At 33.0% G+C, this 24,797-nt stretch overlaps 1 long non-coding RNA gene across 1 annotated transcript; it reads right to left on the bottom strand.

The window, feature by feature from the left end:
- Window positions 1-9,519: 9,519 nt before the first annotated feature.
- LOC139482858 (uncharacterized) lies at window positions 9,520-11,560 on the bottom strand. Its single transcript, XR_011654982.1, has 2 exons — window positions 11,366-11,560; window positions 9,520-9,843 (listed from the first exon to the last, which is right to left on the bottom strand). It is a non-coding gene; the product is annotated as an uncharacterized lncRNA (long non-coding RNA).
- Window positions 11,561-24,797: the final 13,237 nt, after the last annotated feature.

The raw sequence follows: 24,797 nt of genomic DNA, 5'->3' as shown, positions 1-24,797 counted from the left end.
ATTCTACCACTGCATCGAGTGTAATACGATATTTATCCACTCGAGACAGTTACATTTTCAAATTTAAAACGCGAGGCTTGCCCGAGCGTTTTAAATATTTAAAATTTAACTGTCGAGAGTGGATAAATATCGTACTACACGAGATTTGGTAGTAGAATCTGTTTCTCTAATGATTTTCAAACAATACGCAGGCAAACTTAGTCCTTCTTTGCGATTGATCTGCAAAAAGATGTGTTCTTTCTATGTGACGTCATCAGGCATGGTCGCCTTTTTTTCATGCCGTCACAATAAGAAATTCAGAGGAAAACAAGAAAAGTCGACGTCACAATCGGATTCTTACCAATGAAGAACTGAGATCAAACGAACCACACGTTGATTAAATTTTGTTATACAATGGGTGCAGAAAGGGATAAATCGACAAAGAATTAGAGAAATGTAAGTTAAATGAACGCTCGTTGTACTTTCATGATGAATATCACAATGAAAAAAAATCTGCAAGTATCTTTAGTCCAAACATCTGCTGCTAGTTTTGACGTTGAGTGACAATATAATGTAAATCTATTGTAATGCATTAATGATGACGTCAATAAAATTGGTAAAGTAATATCAAATTTCGAGAAAATCCATTGGAAATCAAATTGTAGTAGCAAACCAAATTACTGCTTGCTTCACTTTCAAATCACAGCTTCATCGTTATTCATATAATGAAAATGAACGAGACAAAAACGATTATGTAATGCAATATTTTAAACCTTATCTGCACAAAATAAACATCTATCCCAAATGGTCCTGTCGATATCAGTGCGATAACATAACAAAACGACACGAGGATTGATAGAACATATGAGAACCACTTACCCGCTGCGCATATATATGGTTTGTCTTTTCTGATACATATCCCAAATTAAATTACTGGATTACACATGACCACAACATTTCTCTATAAACAAATATCCATATTAACGGCCATTGTATTGACTAGAATGTAGTTTCATAAGAAGATTCTTCTAAATCGGCAATTGAGATGCGTATGGCACACTAAGGCAGACCTCAATCGACTCACTATCACCGTTATTAACCACAACTATGTTTGGCCTATGGAGAAGAAAAAAGCTGAAACTTGAATACGGAGGCACCAAATTAGATATAGTCTGTTATAGTGTTCAATGGCTTTGTTTGGTTGGTGTAGTGTTTCATTGTTTCTTATGCCTATGTTTGTACGTCTGTTTTAAGTGGAGTCAGGTTAGGTGTAGTGAGTTGTAGTGATCAATGTCTCTGTTGGTACGTCTGTTTTATTTTTCAATTTTCCATTTATCAGCAGTAACATACCCTCTGTCCCATCGTATGGTGTTTACATATCTCTGTTGGTATTGTATGCTCGTGCATGTTCACATTCGGACTTCATATACAGGAGTGTGCTCTTTACGCGGAACAACGTTATGAGGAGGAAAGATTAAAAACGACAATCCGTAAATTTTATGGACACCGTCACGAATTGGTTGACTTCAATACGATGTGTCTGTGTCTAAACTAACTTAGGACTTGTTTACCACGTCTTAGATTGTGACTTACCATTTACGTTGTCTGGTCTTTTAAGTACCGAAAATGACATATTCCCGACTATGACTGTTTTACTGAGTGTGAATTCGCATTTCTATAAGATGTGTCGCGGTATGTGTTCCAGTTAATTTGTAAGATTTTAGTTTAAAGCAACTATATGTACACTATCTATTTGTTTTACAAAAAATACCGATATGCATGTAGCTAGATAATACAATTAGTTATCTGATTGCTTAATCTATTCTTTATTAATATTCTTGCTATTGTTATAAAATACACCAAAAGACATACATTGTAGTAACAAACCTGATCTTGAACAGAATCATTTTTTTAGAATTTAACATGTGACGTCACTTTTGTGGCGTTGACCCAGTCGTGTGAAAGACAACTCGTTGTTCTGTTGTGATGTACTATGTTGGTATACGTGTTCATTTTTTATTCTGTGGTTAGCATGTCGAAATGTACTATTGTATTGCTTATTTGTATATTTTTCTGTCCCCTATGTTCCTACATTTATTTGTACTGTGTCCCTGTCATGTAATGGTGGCAATCTAGTTTCATATTCAACATGGCCATATAAGTGCGAGGTTTGGCTAGCCACACAACCTGGTTCAATCCATCATTTGGTCTTAAAATATCCTGTACCAAGTTATGAAAATGGCCGATGTTATCTTATATATAGTTCGTTTCTGTGCGTGTTGCATTGTCGTTTATTTTTTGTTTACTTCAGTGTATCTTTTGTTTCGGAAAAAAGTATTGCAACACCTTGAGTTTTTTAAATTTGAAAAATCAGCCTCTTTTTTTGGATGAAATATAATAAATTTTTGTATAATATTATTGAAACATAGTTTATGATAACATTGGCATTGAAACGAACAAAAAATGTTTGAAAAAAAATGATTTATATAACCACAATTTTAATAACAAAATGAAGTGTTTTTTTGTGCAAAAAAATGCATTTTACAACTTTTACTGTAGTCGAATTTTACAATGTCAGACATTTCAAAATTAATCTTCAGATGACTGTTCACATCATGGTTGATCGTTATACGCCAAAGAATTAGTACTTTGTGCGCAGCCTCCATTCAAACGGATAACCGCATCTAATTATTAAACGTCTTCTGATTCCTGCCAAAAATCGACTAATTTGTTGCTAAGGTAGCAGTAACCATTTCTGATGAAGGGCATTGTTTATTTCATGAGGTGTTTGAACTGGGGTGTCCTTTCACGCACGTTCCGCCCAATAGTGTCCCTTATATGCTCGATATGGTTCAAATCCGGGCTACGATCCGTCCAAGGAAGATGAACCGAATTCCATTGGAACAATGGATCTTCCTCCACGATGCTAATTTTCAACTGTAGCGAGCTCTGCACTACATTGGATACGGAAAACTGTGTGTCTGTTCGTAAGCAAAGGTCTCCGAAATGGTCTTATCGCACGATAACCAGTAGCGATGAGTCGATCTCGAACAGTTCTTGTTAAAAGGCTCCTGTATGCCCACCACTCTCTTTTTAGGATTGTATTGTATGCAATGGGTTTCCTTCTGACCAACCTTCATTATGCTTGATTTTCCCTAGCAAATGGTATAGGGGGTCTTCTTTATCTCGGAAGGTCTTTAACATCGTTTAGTGCCTTATTTTATTCTCAAAACGACTTATAGTGGAATGGTGATGACCAAAAATACGTGCAGTTGTTTCAGCGACATCCCTGCTTCTCTCATGCTGATTATCTGCCATCTTACTGCAGTTTAGAGTTGTCGTGGACCCATTACAAGGTGTCAATCACATAACTTTAAAAACTTGGTTATTTAAAGTGTTGAAAACAATGAGGATAAAAACATCTGTTTTGCTGTTTACGGGTACAGTAGCTGCATGTGCAGATAAAAACTTATCGAGTCGATATTCATTGATTAAACTCAGGTGATAATTAAATAATGTTTCATTAGTTCTATTTTACCAAATTATATCACAAAAAAATAAAAAGTGTTTTTTTAATTTCAATTTCAATTTGGTGTTGCAATACTTTTTTCCATGTGTATAGTTGACGTGATACCATCGGAGTTAGTTTGTAACCCGGATTTGTTTTTGTCTCAATCAATTGATGACTTTCGAACAGCGATATACTACTGTAGCTTTTATTCAATTGGAGTCAGGTTTTGTTAGTAGGTGTAGTCTGTTATACTAGCATCCAATATCTATGTTTTTACGTCTTTTTATGTAGGTTACCTGTTAGTGAAATATGTTGTAATGTCCAATCTCTATGTTCATGCCTGGTTTTTTTCTTCTGTATATTATGTAGAAATTACAAGGGTGTTACAGAGTTGCCATTTCCACATATATATATATATATATAAATCATAATTTATTTTAAAATATCACGTAATTTTCGATATTGCTTTTAATTTCAAAGGGACTGGCAAATCAATAGATCTGCGATGATTCGTCTTTAATAACGCCGATGTCAAACTTTTACCAGTTCTTTCAAAGTTTGACGACAAATGTGGGCGTTATCGTGTTAACAAAGTTCATTTGCCATAATATTTACTTTACCAAGGGCATAATCCCCATTAAAGAAGATCAGTCCTCAATTTTTAACTCATCCAATATATTCATAACTGCTTTGACAACATTTCTTTATACAATTCAGAATGAATTGTAGACATGATGTTTTAGATATGAATTTGCTGAGTTATCATATATATATCTCTGTTGCAATTTTTCTACTGCTGTCATATTTTAAATAGTATACCAGCGTAAATTGGTCAGGACTGTTTATTAGGACTGTATACCCACGCAATTGTTTAACATCTCAACTATCACCACCTTTGGGAATTTAGAGTTGTGCCCGTTCACATCGTAAATAACTAATTTTATTTCGGCATATCTCTGTAGTCTTTGCGCCGTGTTTGGAAATTTTAACATTGTTCCAGCGTTCGCTTAAATTGTATTAATTTCAAGATTTGATAGAGTCTTAATTTGAATTGACATGATTCATTTGTCATCGTGCTATTACCGAGGCTAGACCACACGACCACCTGGGCTCTACAAAAATAGAGCTTTCGCTGACCGTGTGTTACCTTTCCTCGTCAGTTTTAATCTAGCGGCGAGGAAAGGTAACACACGGCCAGCGAAAGCTCTATTTTTGTAGAGCCCAGGTGGTCGTGTGGTCTAGCGGGACGGATGCAGTGCAGGCGATTTGGTGTCACGATATCACAGTAGCATGGGTTCGAATCCCGGCGAGGGAAGAACCAAAAATTTGCGAAAGCAAAGTTACAGATCTAATATTGTTGGGTTGATGTTTAGACGAGTTGTATATACATTATGTACACAGTCATGTATCACCATCATTGATGGCGATCCGATGGGTACATCTGTTGTAGAGTTTTCACTGACTCAGACGTACTTATATATATAATTATTTTCTGTGACTGTATCTTACATTAATTTGTAGGATCCTTTACTATAGATAATTTAGCTGATCTGTAACAAAACATCTTCATGCCTTATATATCATGTACTGTAGTACGCCGCTAGATTAAAACTGACGACGAAAGGTAACACACGGCCAGCGAAAGCTCTATTTTTGTAGAGCCCTGGTGGTCGTGTGGTCTTGCGGGACGGCTGCAGTGCAGGCAATTTGGTGTCACGATATCACAGTAGCATGGGTTCGAATCCCGGCGAGGGAAGAACCAAAAATTTGCGAAAGCAAATTTACAGATCTAACATTGTTGGGTTGATGTTTAGACGAGTTGTATATACATTATGTACACAGCCATGTATCACCATCATTGATGGCGATCCGATGGATACATCTGTTGTAGAGTTGTCACTGACTCAGACGTACTTATATATATAATTATTTTCTGTGACTGTATCTTACATTAATTTGTAGGATCCTTTACTATAGATAATTTAGCCGATCTGTAACAAAACATCTTCATGCCTTATATATCATGTACTGTAGTACGCCGCTAGATTAAAACTGACGACGAAAGGTAACACACGGCCAGCGAAAGCTTTTTTTTTTGAGAGCCCAGGTGGTCGTGTGGTCTAGCGGGACGGCTGCAGTGCAGGCGATTTGGTGTCACGATATCACAGTAGCATAGGTTCGAATCCCGGCGAGGGAAGAACCTAAAATTTGCGAAAGCAAATTTACAGATCTAACATTGTTGGGTTGATGTTTAGACGAGTTGTATAATATATATATTTTTTTTTTTTATGAAACCCAGGTGGTCGTGTGGTCTAGCGTACCGGTTACAGTGCAGGCGATTTTGTGTCACGATATCTCAGTAGCATGGGTTCGAATCCCGGCGAGGGAACAACAAAAAATTTGCTTTCGATCTAAGCATGATTATGCTTAATCTCTGTGGTTTTTTTGGGGTTGCTGCATAAATTTACGTTTATGCTGCATCTAAATTTAATCGAATTAATAAATCTTATTGAATTCCAATAATATGCAGTTGTTTAAAAATTAAAATATTTCATTGTATTTTTTTCCCATAACGAATTGGGTACCATCTGAACTATCATGAAAACGTTTTCTCGCCAGCTATTACCAGAGCCAATGTAATTCTAATTCATTTGTTATGCCACACCTTAACATTCTAAAAACCAAGTACACCCCACTTAAATTTATTTATATAAAACACATATAAAAACTGTCGAGGAAAGTATTAATACGTACTACATGACTCCGAATTACCTATTCGTAAGAGTTGTCTGTACTTCCCTGTTAGAATAAAACAGAGCTTGTGATCTCTAATATAAAAAAGAAAATCAAAATAAAGAAAATATTATCATTTCCGATATAAGCAATGAAAAAGGGAAAAGAACAGCAGATCCATCATTGCAAGATTATGCCCTTAATATCTACCCAGATAGCCGGACAATTAAACTTTTAAATTAGTTACATCATCAGTTTCATTCCCAATGATACAACTATCAACAAGAGAACAAAATGACACAGAAATTAACAACTATAGGTCACTGTACGGCGTTCAACAATGAGCAAAGCTCATCTTTCATCTTCCTTGTCCCTTAAGCTGAGCTATAATTGCTCACTTATAACACACCCACTTTAATTGTTCTATTAAAACGTTGCTGAAAATAAAACGCAAATGATAGAAAAATAATCGCACGGTAAACCATGATGTTCAAATGAAGCCTGGTGTCATATTTCAGTAAGCTAGTATTTGTATCATAGAGGATACAAAAAAGAAGATGTGGTATGTGCCAATAAGACAACTCTCCACAAGAGACCAAACAACAAAGAAATAACAATTATAGTTCACTCTACGGCCTTCAACACAGTCCGTACCACATAGTCAGCTATAGAAGCCCCGAAATAATAAACTTACCACTTTAAACAAAAAGAATATCAATTACACTTGTTAATATACAAACTCCACCTGGTTCCTTCACTATTTTTTTTATTTTATGCCTGTTTTTAGAAAAATACATGTATACATAGTTCAAATTGAATAAAAAGAAGGGGGTTAATTTAAATCTTTATATTCGGGGTTTCTTTGTCGTGTTATCTGAGTTTTTTGCTGCCGTTTGTAAAACAGGGACAACACTTTTGGACTGTTTTGCTGCCGTTTGTACATTGGGCACACCACTTTTGGAATGTTTTGCTACCGTTTGTACAACGGGGACAACACTTTTGGACTGTGCAGCTTCATTTTGTGGTCTCAAACCATTTTCTAAATCGATGTTGACAGATTTAACAACGGGGACATCACTTGTGGACTGTGCAACTGTATTTTGTGGTCTCAAACCATTATCTTAATCGATGTTGACAGATTTAAGAACGGGGACAGCACTTGTGGACTGTACAGCTTCATTTTGTGGTCTCAAACCAGTTTCTAAATCGATGTTGACAGATTTAACAACGGGGACAGCACTTGTGGACTGCAACTTCATTTTGTGGTCTCAAACCATTTTCTAAATCGACGTTAACAGATTTAACAAACGGGACAGATTCACGTTTTCTTCTTAAACCATTGTCTAAGGCCAATGGAATGGGTTGGATAGCATGTATAACAACTGAAAAAAAATGTTATTACATGAATATAAAATGTTTGAAATATCATAAAGGTACCTACATTTGTACAGATACAATTCATGTTCATGCAGTATTTCTGTAATACTTAAACCATGGTAATTTACAGATTGATACGTGTTTCATTCTCTACAAAATAACGTTTGTATTATTTAGAATTCTCGAAATGTAAAATACAAAACTTGCATTCCAAACATACGTTTCGACATGTTCACTATATATTTTAGTGTTATGTCATTGACATTGTCATTCTTTTGGATCACTTTCTATTTACCAGGGGGAAGGATGAGCCGCTTGAATTGGTCCCATTGTCCGGCTTGACAATATGTGAATAGGTTGGAACTACTACCAGGAATATATATGATAAGTTCAATACAGTTTAAAAAACTTGTTTAGCTTGTTATATAAAAATCCCCTGCAATTCCATAGCCAAAATTTTTTCTTAATGTCCAAAGCTGAGTTGTTTTCCACAAATCTTTGCTCTTTTAACACTTTGGTATTCAACTTTTCAAACACACCACACGAAACTCAATCGATATGTGTAAGGTTATATATTTACCCATACGCAATATATAAAAAGATAAACAAATGTTTTTTTATATATATAGATCTGAAAAGGGTTGGTATCAAAACATTAGAGACACGCTATCCATTCAATATTGAAATGAACTCACTGGCATTTTTCATGTTTCTTTGGTCAGTGAACAAAAATATAAGAAAAACAATAATAGAATATTTAAATAAAACAGTTTCATTTTAATCGTGACCATTTTAGAAAAACAAAAACAAGTAAAACAATATACTTACCAAATAACATTGCATAGAAGCAAAGAAGTGATCTGGAATTCATTGCTAATAGAAAAGAGAAGGTAATCCAGAACAAAGTGTTGAATCAGTCTCAATGTATAGTGTGTCTTGGTCTAGTTAAAACTTGTACATGCATACATTTATACAAGAGTTTCAGCATAAAATAATACGTAGGTAAACATTATAATTAATTACACAAAATCTGGTGACCTACCATACTTGGACATACTATGACATTTATATATATATATATATATATATATGTTCATTTATTGTCTGATATTGTTATTGTTGACAAACGACTTTTTAAAATGTTTGTATAATAACTGACATCCCAGTTACTTGTTTCAGGTCAAAAATATTTAAATTAGATTAATTTTAAATCTTATGACATACTAAGTATATGGATTTCATACTTCATAATCATGTTATAACAAATCATTAAACCGATGCATGTTTTTTTTCGCATTCATTCAGCAAACAAATGGAAATTGAAAAGAGCTTCAAAAACATTTCAGACACTCAGTTTCATGAAAGAGTGAATAATATTATGTTGTATCATAAATGTAAGCTGAAAATGTGCAATATAACACAGTTTTTATTTTATTTATCTTAATCTTAATTGTTTATCCAGGATTATGATGCAATAACATATAATGCGAACCAGCTGAGGTAAAGACCAGTTTTGAAAACGGGATTTAGAATTTTTAGGTAAAGGATGCAATGTAGAGTTGTCATCTGTCGCTATAGTAGGAAGTAATGTGACATATAAAAGCGTCGTGCAAGAAAGTTATATGTTAACGGGAACACATTAGATATACTTGGTCATGTAATAGGTCGTCTACAAAGCGTCATGTAGGAGAATAGTATTTGTAATGAGAACACATTAGTCATGATCGGTCGTGTAACAGGTCGTCGACGAAGCGCCGTTCAGGTTTGGAAGGGCAATTGATATGAAGCACACGGTAAACCATGTTCAAATGATCCATCATTTCTGGAAGCTCTAATTTGTTTCCTAGATGATTATATTAGCCATGATACAACTTTAAACAACAAGAATATCAGTTACGCTTGTTAATATACAAAATCAGCCTTGTTTCTACATGATGTTTTTTATTCTTTATGCCTGCATTGAAAAGTACATAAACACATAGTTGATATTGCTTTGGAGATGGGGGTCAATTTAACTCTTTATAATCGGGGTTTCTTTGTTGTCTTGTCTGGGTTTTTTGCTGCTGTTAGTACAACGAAATCAACTGTGACAGCTCTTTTGGGCCGTGCAGCTTCGTGATTCTTTCTGAAACCATCTTCCATGTCGACGTTGATGGATTTAACAGACAAGACAGTTTCGCGTTTTCTTCTGGAATCATCAGTGTTTAAGCCAACAATAAAGGGTTGAACTGCTTGTATAACAACTGGAAAAAAAGATAATAAATGTGTGAAATAGTTACCATAAACGTACAATGTGTTTATATACAGTACTTTAATAATACTTAAACAATGATAATTTACAGATCTATACGTGTACTTTCATTCTTTTCAAAACAACCTTTGTCTTATTCAAAAGACTTGTTCACACCTGTATCTTTAATTTCTCTACCTTTAAAAGTACTAATAGATTGCAACAACGATAAAAATGATGATAATATGCCATAATAATATAAGAGATGTAAAATACAAAACTTGAATTCCAAACTTACGTTTCGAAGAACTCATTCTATATTTTGTTATTATTATCTTTGGGATCATTTTCTATTAATAAAGTGGTAGGATGTACCGCAGTAATAGCTTCCATTTTCCGGCTTGAAAATATTTGAAAAGTTGTTGAAAACTATCAGAAATATACGATAAGTTTAATAAGGTTCCCATTACTTGTTATATATGAGAATCCCTGTATTTTTTTCCTATCCGTAAGTAACCCGAATAATGTCAATCGTTATATTCTGCCGATCTTAGTCTAATCTCCGATTGTTACATTAACCTCGATAGGTTATAATAGGCCGCTAGACCGCGCAGAATTATTCGAGTTAATCCTTTAGTCTTTCTTATGGTTCCCAGCTGGGTTTTATCAACACATATTTGCTCTTTCGAAACTATGGTATAGGAAAGGATATACATTTTTGGAGTTGGTCCGGTAAGAGCCGATTTTGGCCTCAAATCTCAGGTTCATCTAACGAAAGATTTTAGACACTTTTTAAACACTTAAGGGTCTATTTCAATTGATTCGATTAGTTTATGTGACAGATTTTAACTGATTTAGTCATTAAAAACGCTCCGATTCAAGCTCAAATATGAAAAATCTATCAAATATGCCAAAAAACGTCACGTTTCAGATGGTTTTTTTTTTTTTTTTTTTTTATCAAAAATGAAAGTGGCCGCATTTGTGTTCATCCTCAACCTTTATATATGTTATGTATTATCATCAAATACAATTTACATTTCAATATTATGAATGAACACGAATGCGGCCACTTTCATTTAAGACGGAAACCGTCTAAAATATAACTAAAAAGCTAAAATGGAAGATTTCAGTAATTTAGCATGACTCCATGATGCTAGTACTCGATATATGTGCATTGTATTGTCAAAAACAGTCCATATTTATTTAGCAGAAGCATTCTACTTTCCAATAAACAGTTTTTAAAGATTACATTTTCATAATTTTGTAAAACTGCTATATTTTCGGGCCAAAAAGGGGTCTTACTGAACCTAGTACTCCTTTAAATTATATGAAAAGGGTTGGGTAACAGAATTGTGTTTAACCCCAACGAAACCCTCATCTATTCAGTGTTGAAGTGAACCCCTAGCATTTTTCATGTTTCTTAGATCACTGAACAAAAATATGATAAATAAGCAATAATAGAATATTTTAATGAAACAGTTTAATTTTTATCGTGGCCATTTTATCGAAAAAACAAATTATAACAATATACTTACCAAATAACATTGCACAGAAGCAAAGAAGTGATCTGGAATTCATTGCTAATAAAAAGAGAAGGTAATCCAGAACAAAGTGTTAAATCAGCCTCAATAAACTGTCTGTCTTGGTCTAGTTAAAACTTGTACATGCATACACAAGAGTTTTAGTAAAGAAACAGTACGTAGGTAAACATTATGATTAATTACACACAATCTGGTAACCTAGCGTACTTGGAAATACTATGAAATTTAAAAATATGTTGATTTAAAAATAATTTCCTGTTATTGTTATTGTTGACAAATGACTTTCTTTTAAAATGTTTTTCGACTTCTGACATCCTAGTTACTTGTTTCAGGTCTAAACAAAATCAAATTAATCTAAAATCTTAGAACATACTAAGTATGGTGTTTATACGTCATATTCATATTATAACAAATATATATAACCGATGAATGTTTTCATGATATTTATTCAGCAAACAAATAGAAATTGAAAAGGGCATTTAGGAAACTCTGTTTTATTAAACAGTGAATACTATTATATTGTATCACAAATGTTAGCTGCAAATGTGCAATATAGTAGGTTCTATTTCATTTTATTTTTATCTAAACTGTTAATCCAGGATTATGATGCAATAACGTGCAATGCGAACCAGCTGAACTAAAGACCAGTTTGGAAAACGGGCTTTAGAATTAATAGGTAAAGGATGCAATGTAGAGTTGTCATCTGTCGCTATAGTAGTCAGTAATGTTACATATTCAATATGATTGGTAGTGAAACATGTCGTCGACAGAGTGTCGTGCAAGAAAGAAATATGTTAACGGGAACAAATAAGATATACTTGGTCATGTAATAGGTCGTCTAAAAAGCGTCATATAGGAGAGTTGTATGTGTAACAAGAATACATTAATCATGATTGGTCGTATAAGATGTCTTAGACGAAGTGTCGTACAGAGAAAGTAATGACAGTAACGGGAACACATAAATCATGCTTGGTCGTATAACATGTCTTCAACGAAGAGTCGTACAGGAAAGTAATAAGAGTAACGGGAACACATTAATCATGCTTGGTCGTATAACATGTCTTCAACGAAGTGTCGTACAGGAAAGTGATAAGAGTAACGAGAACACATTAATCATGCTTGGTCGTATAAGATTTCTTCAACGAAGTGTCGTACAGGAAAGTGATAAGAGTAAATGGAACACATTAATAATGCTTGGTCGTATAAGATGTCTTCAACGAAGTGTCGTACAGGAAAGTAATAAGAGTAACGGGAACACATTAACCATGCTTGGTCGTATAAGATGTCTTCAATGAAGTGTCATACAGGAAAGTAAGAAGAGTAACGGGAACACAACATTCATGCTTGGTCGTATAAGATGTCTTCAACGAAGTGTCGTACAAGAAAGTAATAAGAGTAACGGGAACACATTCATCATGCTTGGTCGTATAAGATGTCTTCAACGAAGTGTCGTACAGGAAAGTAATTAGAGTAACGGGAACTCATTAAACATGCTTGGTCGTATAAGATGACTGTCTTCAACAACATGTCGTACAAGAAAGTAATAAGAGTAACGGGAATACATTAATCATGATTGGTCGTATAACATGTCTTCAACGAAGTGTCGTACAGGAAAGTAAATAAGACTAACGGAAACACATTAATCATGATTGGTCGTATAAGATGTCTTCAACGAAGTGTCGTACAGAAAAGTAATAATAGTAACGGGAACACATTAATCATGCTTGGTCGTATAAGATGTCTTCAACGAAGTGTCGTACAGGAGAGTAATAAGAGTAACGGGAACACATTAAACATGATCGGTCGTGTAACATGTCGTCGATGAAGTGTCGTACAGTAAATTTATATGTGTAGAAGGAACATATTGAACATGCTGTTTGTGTAACAAATTGTAGACGGGGCGTCGTGCTGGGAGATAATATGTTTAATGGGAACACATTACACCTTTTTGGTTTTGTAAAAGATCGTCGATGATGGGTCGTACAGCAGAAAGTAATATGTGTAACGGAAACACATAACAGGTTTGAATGTTACATTTTTACAGCGTATGACCGTGATTGCATTCCTGTGTACAGGTATCGCCTAGATGTCCATTATGTAACTTTCGTTTTGGGTTTTAACCGATCTATAAACATGATGAATACGTAGACATCATCAAGTGAAAACTAACATTCCTTATCGCTTGTTATAAATTCATTTCTTCAAGGAATACTCATCAAATACTTTTTAAAGAAGATAAATTAATAATATTAAAATGTTTTTTTATATGTATATGTATAATATACTTTTGTACATATAAATGTAAAAAATCATTAATATATATGTACACGCATGCAGAAGAATATCTCAAGAACGTTAACTCTGCATGGATGTTTAAACATCTTTTGCGGGAAAATACGAATGCCTACTCAAATCAATTCTTTTAGAAAAATCGAATTATTACAGAAGAGTGTCCAACATGCACTTGCACTGTATAATTATTTATATAGTAGAATAGAATGATATACAAATGCATGAAAATTATATATACATGTAACTGTATTAATTAAGTATTAATATAATATAAAACAATAAACCAGAGTATACTGATTTGTATCACTGCAATATGATAGTCTTTACCATGAGGTTGAATTCCCTATCATTAATTTATCATCCACGCACGAACTTGTTCCAGAAAAAAATGTCTGGACATTAACCTCACTTTCAGGTATATAGATGATTTTTTTCTATGAAAAGTGCTTGTGGACCATCCACAAGAACTTGCGGTCATCCGATGTTCAGTACTTTAGTACTTTGATATGATATTGTTGGTACAATAAGTTGAAGAAAATAATAATAAATAATAAATGGAAACATTAAAAAGTATAATTCTACATGTAGTACGTCATAACTGTTAATGTGCATGCAGATATTGCTTTAAGTATTAAGAACTATTCAACTGTTTATAAAAAGAATTATGTTAAAACACATGATACGAGTTTTCAATTTCGAAACAATAACTTCTCATTTTGGTAAACAGTTCGTGTTGTGTTAAAGTTATATAAGTCATCATCAAAATGAGAAGAAAAAGAATTAAACAAAGTGAACGTTTACAAGATACAATATTTATTCGAGTGAGAAAACAAGTATAGTCTATAAAATATCGACTGAAAATCAAATATGAAGCATTTTTCTAGAGGTATTCAAAGGAGAAATGATTGATAGCTAATTTAGAACCATAACGGTTTACTTCCTTGCATATATACTTCTTTTTTTTATAACTGAAAAAATAAGTAAAATCACAAACATACTGAACTCCGAGAAAATTTCAAAACGGAAAGTCCATAATCAAATGGCAATATCAAAATATCAAATATTACAAACGAATGGTTAACTATTGTCATATTCCTGACTTGGTACAGGCATTTTCCTATGTAGAAAACGGTGAATTAAACCTGGTTTTGTAGCTAACTAAACCTCTCATTTGTATGAAAGTCGCATCAAATTCCATTGTATTGACAACGATGTGTCAACAAAATAAACAGACATAATAGTTAACAATGTCAAAAATATAGTGAAAAGTTCTATCATTATCATGTTTAGATATCTATATCTTTTCCATTAACACGATCACTGACGGTTTACGAATGAAAACAATATTTTGATTTAAACTAGACGTCATGCAAACAAACGTATCAAACGAATTAACAAACAAACAAGAACTCAACAGAACATCACTACCAAAAAAAGGAAAATTATTTATAAAGAATAAAATTGAGAATGGAAATGGGGAATGTGTCAAAGAGACAACAACCCGACCAAATAAAAACAACAGCAGAGGGTCACCAACAGGTCTTCAATGTAGCGAGAAATTCCCGCACCCGGAGTCGTCCTTCAGCTGGCCCCTAAACAAATATATACTAGTCCAGTGATAATGAACGCCATACTAATTTCCAAATAGACTCCTTTCAGATTTTATTATATCGAGGTTATAAAAGAAATAACGATAATTTAAGTAAGAATAACTTCAATGTTTCTTCTTTTTTTGTGTGTATATTTGAGAACTACTTGATAGGCATTGAGTTGAAACTAAAAGACCAGGTTTTGCAGAATTTCCTAAGCGAAATTAACACTACTCCTAAATGCTTATGTTATAAGAATTTTTAAAACTGATATTTAATTAGAAAGCTATTTTTCCAAGTTGTCAATATATAATCAATTTTTATTGTGTAAATTTAGATGTGGAAGTCACCGATTACCTATCGAAACGGGAAGGTGGAATAACGTATCAAGAAATGATAGGTTGTGCCATCTTTGCGAATCAAGAGACGTAGGTGATGAATATCATTTATGTTATGTCATGTAATGCTCTAAATCAGGAAAGGAAGAGGTTGTTACCATACTATTGTACGCTTCGTCCAAATATTTATAAATATCAACAATTGAGCTCTAATAATTAATATTGTTCTTGAAAAACTTTGTAGATTTATAAAAATTATAAATGTGAGAGTCCCTCCTCCTGGTTAGTTTGTAATTTAATGTTTATGTTTGTATTGTTCACATGTGCTTTATTGCAGAACTTTCCTCTTACATTTGCGTCTTTACCATTCTTTTGTTTTGTTACGGATATTAGTAGTATTTTGTGTACTTTAAAAAAGTAAATAATAATACTTTTAGCTTCTGTATGTTAACTGAATATAATAGGTGAATGGATTATCTAAAATACTTAATTTATATTGCAGATGAGCTGCACAACAAGCATTTCAATCATATTTTCCTGACAAATAGTGTTTCTTTTTTTTACTTGCGACATGATTCTCCTCAACAAACTATTTACTGATACAAACACTTCCAATTGATAGATTGATTAATATCAAGTGACAAATATTACAAGCATGGTCAGTTCGATAACATGCTGATGTCTAAGGATTTTGTCCTACTTTGTATCAGCCAGCCTGAATTTTGTGAGAAATCATGTTTCTTTTTAACATTAAATGAAACTTTATTTGAATTTTGTTGTAAGAACTTATTGAAGTCTGTATTTGGAATTGATTTGCGACATGATTGACATTTTGTATACATGTTGTATTCGTAAAAGCAGTCTTTCAAAATAATTTCACTATTACAACTTTATACAGATAGCTACAAATGTATATGTATGAGAATTCCTGATGAAGCAAATCCCGCAAATCAATTTGAACGCACGAAATTTGTTTAAAGTTTTATTTTCAATTACAGTCTATCTTCATATAGTATAAATATAAAAATAAATTGTTGAATAAGTTGCAAATACGACAATTATCCACCAGGGGCCTGGTTTTCGAAAGTATCTTATGACTAAGACATGTCTTATGATGGTCTGAGGACATGTCATAGTCGTAAGTGTCCCAAGTTACGATTTGTCATAACTTTTGGGATAGATCCGTTTGCGCCAAAAATTCGTTCTTTTGCGCCACAACTTTTTTTCTACAATGCAACGTTTGCGCCACATGTTTAAAAATTACATGGTATCATTTGCGCCAAAAATAAAACATACGATTGCGCCAATTAGAAGAAACATGACTTCTCTCCACCTTTATTCGGACTTGGAACCGGCAGTTTACACGGCAAATGTTTCCGTTTCTGAAACATACTTTCTTCTTACTACTGCTGCATGGGTACTTCCTAATTGATTGTATGTAGCAGCTTGAAACTTAACTTTATTGTCCAAAAAGACAAACATTGAAGGATGAAATGCATAAAATTGTTCATAATAATTCCACATGAAATGCTTCTGCTACGTCTTGCGGTAGAAAGAGTTTCAGCCCATACGGATGGTGGGAGCAAAGCACTGTGTCATCAACGTATGTGGCTAAAACATAATCAGTAAAAGCTTATATGTTCTTTTGGCATATCTTGCATTAAATATATTCAGCAAATCAATAAGTTTTATTCTCTCTCATTAACATTAACTGCATGTCTACTGCATTTCAAGTCATTTCTCTCCGAATGCTCATCTTCATGGTGAAATATCTCCGATCATATGATACTTTTTAAGCAATTTAAGAGTAAAATTTCATGTTCATTATAATGAAAAAAATATAAAACAGTCGTAAATAGTATTAAGAGTGTTAATAATTAACATGTTCATTCTTTTCATTTTCATTTTTATATTTATCACTTTTTAATCATTACTTAAAATAATAGAAAATAATGTTCACTTATGACAGTCATAAGAGCATCATAGCTATGACTCTCTTAGGACAGCTTTGATTTACATCCTATGACATATCATATGATAGTCATAAGATGATCATAAAATATGTCCTAAGATATATCTTATGACATATCTTAATATGATACTTTCGAAAACCAGGCCCCAGAGATCAAATGACATAGAAATTTATAAGTCTGACTTTGTATCTAACGTTCTATCGACTATCTGCCTATTAAAGCTAATTCGGATCTTACTACAATGGTCAACATGAAATTATCGAATCAAAGAATCAAGAAATAAAAAGTTATATTTGCAAGGCATCTGGTCTATAGATATAAGGAGATATGGCATGAGTTCGAATAAGACAACTCTCCATCCAAGTCACAATTTGTAAAAGTAAACCATTAGACTAGTGGGTACTCTCACTAAGTCTTATTCTTTACTGTTAAATGCAATTTTTACGACGACATAGCCACAAAAAGAAACGATAGCCAGATTTTATCAAAAATTCATTTTCAACAATGTTATTCTATTTAGGTATCGTTTCGTTTTTTTTTGGCTAGTATATTAAAAAAAGTCCATTCATTGGGAAAAACTCCAGCTCTTTAAATAAGCCCGATACAGAAAAACCAAAAAGGTTATTTGTAATTTAAAAACAAATATAAATAAAGAAGTTTCCATATCTTTTCAATAGACAACTTTCGAGTTCGGTGCATTTCCGTCAAAAACTCTGGTTTTAGTGAACGTTATTTGTGCGTTTAGGGGCGTCGTCACTTCCATTCCAATGTTGAGCGATTGGTTGGAAAACTATAATTCTATATTGTACGAATTATTCGGCAAATTGAATTCTCAAAATTGACAATCAGCATTGCTGTCATTAGGGAATTGTCATAATGTACCTACAGAACAACCATTATTTCTAGTTTATCTTGCACAATGACGATCACTAAGACGCTTGATGAACGTAAATAGTGCAGGGATACAGGCGACCCCCTCTATCTGGTAAATGACGTCATTAAGGCGCGTATAATTGACGAGTTTTTGCCGGTGACGGATGAACTCGAAAGTGGTCTATTCTTTCGATGCATGTGTAAAAAATGGTTCATTACTATCCTCAATCCAAAAGCCATCTTAATTCAATATGATATTATTCAGATTTATTCATCGGTTCCTAGCTATAAGTTCTTTCATCTATGCTTCTTTTTACTATGCAAACTGATTTCTTGATTAACAATGTACTAAGTCAAATTCCCATTACACCCATTAGATCATAAAATAAAAGAGATATAGAAATGAATATGCATTATTTTTCTCTTGGGGAATTTTAACAGAATTAGCACTTCTATGTTTTAGCAAAACCAATTCCTAGATAAAAGACAATCGTAACTTAAAATGGTGAAGAATCGAGTCGGATTAATTAAATAGTCTGGTACTGGTAAAGAAATAAACGAAAATAACTATAATGTGAATTAACAGTTTGATAATGGGATGACATTATTTATATTCCTCGGTCGATTTGCCATTGCATGCAACATGCTTTAATTGTTCTTTTTGTAGAATAATCAAATAGGCTTAGATATTGAACTTTACATTACAAAAGACATTTATTGGCTTAAATGTATAATATTACTATGGACGACTTTACTTTATGTAACTTGCACATGTAAAGGGGAGGATTGGCCGCCCGTAAACATGATTAATCAGACATATCGTGTATGTGTCTGTCCCAAGTAAGAAGCCTGTAATTCAGTTGATATTATTTGTTGTATATTATATACTTTTCGTTTATTATTTTGTTCACAAGTTATGTTTCTCGTACTGGTAATGCGCACAAATTTACTACGTTCGCCACTTTGAATTACGAGTAGGTTTTTGTTATCTGGTAAGAGTATATTCATTTTTAGTGAAAATTAATGTACAGGTTTTAGAGAAAGTAGTGTTTAAGGATAATTTTGAAATAATTGTTGATAGATTTAAAAAAAAAAAAATGCTAGATATATTTCAAGAATTTAAAAAACAATGATATTCGTCAAATTGAGAATATTTCAACTTTCAGATAGAGTTTGAATAAGTTGAATGCAAAATTTTGACAAATAGAATTGAAAATGGAAATGGGGAATGTGTCAAAGAGACAACAACCCAACCGTGATAGACAACAGACAACAGCAAAAGGTCACCAATAGGTCTTCAATGCAGCGAGAAAGCTACATGTACCAAAGCATACTACATTGTAACTGTTTGTTGACCTTAAAAACTTAGCAATGCTTTTGTGATCCGTTACGGCCTTAACTGTTTTTCTTTTAAATAAAGTATATGACTGAATGCATTGAAATATTGACAGACTGTCGTTACACATTCACACCTTTTGATACAAGTATGTGCCGATGTTTCCACTAATAACAAAACTTTTTAGCCATTTCCTAATTGCTATTTTATCACACAGTCATCTTAAAAAGACATTCATGTGACAGTCAGATTAAACTTTGCCTTCTGATTCGTGTTTTGCTTCTGGAACAGCATTTCAAATTCTATCTGGTGTCCTTGTGTCCATTAATTATTTAACAAATTCAACACTTTATTGATTTCGTGTGGCCGAAGCTGATTTTATTGATTTTCCTTCTTTATGAACACTCAGTGTATTAGCCTAAATGTTTAAATTAATTATCTAAATGCATATGACATGCATACTCTGGTTTTAAGTTTCAATATCCTGTAATTTATCTTTATATTTATTGATTAGTTGTTTTTTTATAAACCACAATGTCCTGTCACTCTAAACTTAAGTAGTAAATAAAATTCCAAAATTAAGACTTTTGATTCGAGATCGAAAGATGAATAGCAGTTGGTATAAATGGCTTCTAAGTTAATTACAGAACATCTGTTCCGTGTATGCCACATAATCAATCAGACTTTTATTGCATTTATCCTGTATATAAATTTAAATGCATTTCACAAGTTACAAAGATAACGCTGATAAAGGTGCATTTATTCCCTTCGGAACGAAATGCAGTCTGTGCTTGCAATAGGTGTATATTAATTAACTTTTAAGTATTCAGGATAACAAAACTTAAACTTATCAGAATGATTAATTGTTGGTTGCTTAACGTTCAGTGACAAATATTTCATGCATGTTCAGGTCGACAAAAACAATTGTTATAATTAGTTACAAAAAAACTGTTAAACATTGTGACTATCATTGTAATATCAACTGTATACCAATACGGCATACTTTGTGTGGAGATTATTCTACACGTTACTTTATATCCTAAAAAAAATAATAGCAAATTTTGAAATTTCGTATGCATTGCTCAGTATACTTCTTAAAACTCTTATAAATAAAGAGATGAAGCAGTATCTGTTTACCCTTCCGAACACCAGAGATCACCTCCGCTTTCTGGTGGGGTTTGTGTTGCTCAAGCAGTCTTTAGTTTTCTATGTTGCGTTTTGTGTACTGTTGGTTTCATTTTTGTCTTAAGCATTGTTTGGTGGTTTTTTGTTTGTTTATGGGATGGCGATGCCAGTTTGTTTTCGACTTATGAATGTGAATTTATCCTTGGCATCTTTAACATTTCTTTTATAAGAACTGCTGTAATAACCCTAGAAAAACAAGATGTTCACACTCAAGTAGGTCTACACAGCTTCGCACATGGTTCGATATAATGTAATTACAACGCCAATTTGATAAATAGATCAGCTTGGAATTTGTAAATATTTGAATTATAAAGTACCTTTACATATGCTATACGGGAATATTTATTTTTCGTTTAGACTGTATATAATGTCAATCAGTCATTATATCAAGTTTTAATATACAATGTGCATATAGATTTGCATTCCCTTTCTATATCGATCACTCACGCGAAATTGAACTACAAAACTGAACTCAGGTTAATATATATATATAACAAACACAGTAGGATCCTTGTTTACAGGGTAATTATTTGTAAGATATTCGATAATAAAAACGAAAAGGAACACACCGTTGGTTTTCCCGTTTGAATGGTTTTACACTAGAAATTTTGGGGCCCTTTATAGCTTGTTGTTCGGTGTGAGCCAAGGCTCCGTGTTGTAGGCCGTACATTGACCTATAATGGTTTACTTTTATAAATTGTTATTTGGATGGAGAGTTGTCTCATTGACCCAAGACCAATCACTTGTATTGTTGTGGTGTAATATTGATTTCAAATGCATAAGGGGAGAACACTTTTATAGGGGTTGACCAAAACACTTCGGCTTCAATGGATTGAAGTTGCGCCCTATCGTAAACAGTTATTGGGGAAAGACATCATATCATTAACACACGAAAAGTGGAAAAACCTAATTAAAGAGAAGTGACCATACAAAGGAGTTTTTCTTTCATTCTATCTCGAGATTGTATAATAAATCATCATGTTTAGAACTTATTTCTACAAATTCTTTTATATTACATAGTCTTCAGTCTGATGGATGGTGTCGTGTTCGTCTAGCTACAAACGACAAAAAGTTAAAATTAAACATTTCCATATACAATGTGACAGTGACAAAAAAATCGAATTTCAGAAAGAAGTAACAATAGAACAAGTACAAACCAAACAGTAAACCAAAACGCCATCAAAGACTGCTGACAGGTACTTAAACTGTTGATAAGAAATTATGCCGTCCAACACTCGTATATAGCTGGGATACTCATTGGTCATTATAGTAGACTGATTTAGCTACGTCAGAAAGAAAATCATGTAATTCCTCCCAAACAATAGACAACTTTCGAGTTCGATGCATTTCCGTCAAAAACTATGGTTTTAGTGAACGTCATTTGTGCGTTTAGGGGCGTCGTCACTTCCGTTCCCACGTTGAGCGAGTGGTTGGAAAACTATAATTCTATATTGTACGAACTATTCGGCAAATTGAATTCTCAAAATTGACAATCAGCATTGCTGTCATTAGGGAATTGTCATTAAGTACCTACAGAACAACCATTATTTCTTGTTTATCCTGCACAATGACGATCACTAAGACGCTTGATGAACGTAAATAGTGCAGGGATACAGGCGACACCCTCTATCTGGTAAATGACGTCATAAAGGCGCGTATAATTGACGAGTTTTTTCCGGTGACGGATGAACTCGAAAGTGGTCTATTGTAGACGCATTGAGTAAAACCAAAAGTGTACTTGTATATAAATTTATCCATTAGCCTATTAAATCAATTAAGAACAATTAAAAGACTCTCACAATTCATACATTCTGTCGTACGTACTAGCGTTACCGTATTACCATTAAAAGCTACGTGTGAAGTATTACAGTATAACTATACTTTTATTAAACTCACGCAGTTTGCGAATCGACCATTGGCAATTGTTTACAATTAATCTATGCGATAGAATCAAAAAATATATTTTAAGAGTTGTGAACAAATTATATAATGTTTATAATAACTGTGTTATGGTAATAAGACTACGTATTTCCGTGTAAATGTTTTATGTTTCAAAATATGTGCATCTATTGTTTAAATAGTAATATAATAATAAAACAAAACTGCTAATAAGTGCATCGGTTTTCCGCATCTAGTCTATATGTCAAGCATTAATTTCCGTCCTGGTTTTAGAATATATTGTCTTTGTGTTTCTTGTGTAGGTTAATTGTGTGTATGTATAAACAAAATAGTGTAGTAAATTAAATGATTACGTCAACCTGGAAAAAAAGCGTGTAAAAAAGCCAATCTCCTACATAATATATTGTTATAAATTTCGAATGTCCCTTGGTATTTCCCGACCTTATATGAACACGATGCATTGTTCCTGATTTGGAGCAAAGAAAGTACATGCATACCATTAGTGTTTAAATAAAATCATGAACTAATGTAATATAAAACGATCGTATGTTGAAAAATAGGTATATTTGTTTCTTTGTGTAATTTGGTTGCTGTCTCATTGACGTTTTTATAGGCCATCATTATATATATAAAAAATTATGCAATTCGAATTCATACTTATCCAATTTAATTTTATCTTTTTATGTTTTATATTTTCTGTTTTTATAATCTTACTTAATTTATGAATGATCTGTATATATAGACCAGAAATATGGTTACGAAAGCTATTTATCTTAACTAAAACAAGACGTTTTGTATTCAGGACTCTATGGTACATGTACAGAGCCCCGTTGCCTTGGTAGTCGATAGCGCTTTATAATGCCTAAAACTGTATGTAAAGATTAAGATGCTGGTCACCACATTCTTTGTTTTCGCAGTGACAATAAATTAATACCATTTAATTCAAACGATTGATGTCAATTTCAGTGTTCAATACATGTCTATAGGAAATACCAACAAACTATTACTAACGGAGGAACGAAAGATACCAGAGGGACAGTCACATTCATTAATCGAAAATAAACTGACAACGTCATGGCTAAAACGAAAATTACTTATTATTCTAATTGTAGTTTAGTATTGAATACTGCTGCACAAGAGGTTTATGCAATACTAGTAGTAAATAGTCCTGTACAACCATGAACATGCACACAATGTTCCAATGTAACCATCTGTACTAAATACATTTCTATTCACCATTTCATTTGTTTTCTTGATGAAATCTTGCCAAAATAAAATGAACCAAAACAAACAATGTAACATTTTCAAAACATAAGTTATCAAGGTTCATGAAATACTAGACAACGTTGTAATCACTTTTTGTTTTTATTGCATGTATGTTAATTTACAGGGAAATATAAGTAATCGTTACGTGAGTACTTTATCAGAATACGATACCACGGCCATCTGTTGGATGATATAATATTTATTGAAAGGGGGGGGGCAAGGGGGTCCCCATAACATCAAAACAGTGAATTGATTTGGTGAAAAACAGATAACAATGAATTGAAAAGGGATTATAACAGATAACAGTAAATGAAATATAAAAATCTGTCCAGGACCAATCCAGTAGATGACTCGTAGATCTTAGTATATAACTTGTGGTATATGGACCTAGAAAATTGTAAACAAGACGTTTCGGCCGTTGAGGCAGTTCTTTTCCCGTTACTTGTACAATAAGTTATAGTATGGATGTTGAATTTTTCTGAACGAAATTACTAGTTTCTGATATAGGGATTTTTTTAATCTAGGGCATTTGAGGGATCAATTTTTAATGATTTAGGTTGAAAATAGTGCAGCCAGTGACACTTTATTATCAATTTGATTTTTAGATTTTTTTTCTGTAAAGCAATAAACATTTGTATATACTTTACAAGTAATAAAAAAAAAATGATGCACAAT

Source organism: Mytilus edulis, chromosome 7, assembly GCF_963676685.1.
Source record: "Mytilus edulis chromosome 7, xbMytEdul2.2, whole genome shotgun sequence".
Taxonomy (NCBI): Eukaryota; Metazoa; Mollusca; class Bivalvia; order Mytilida; family Mytilidae; genus Mytilus; species Mytilus edulis.
The sequence above is the reverse complement of the archived record's forward strand: the minus strand, read 5'-3'. Positions and strand labels throughout refer to the sequence as shown.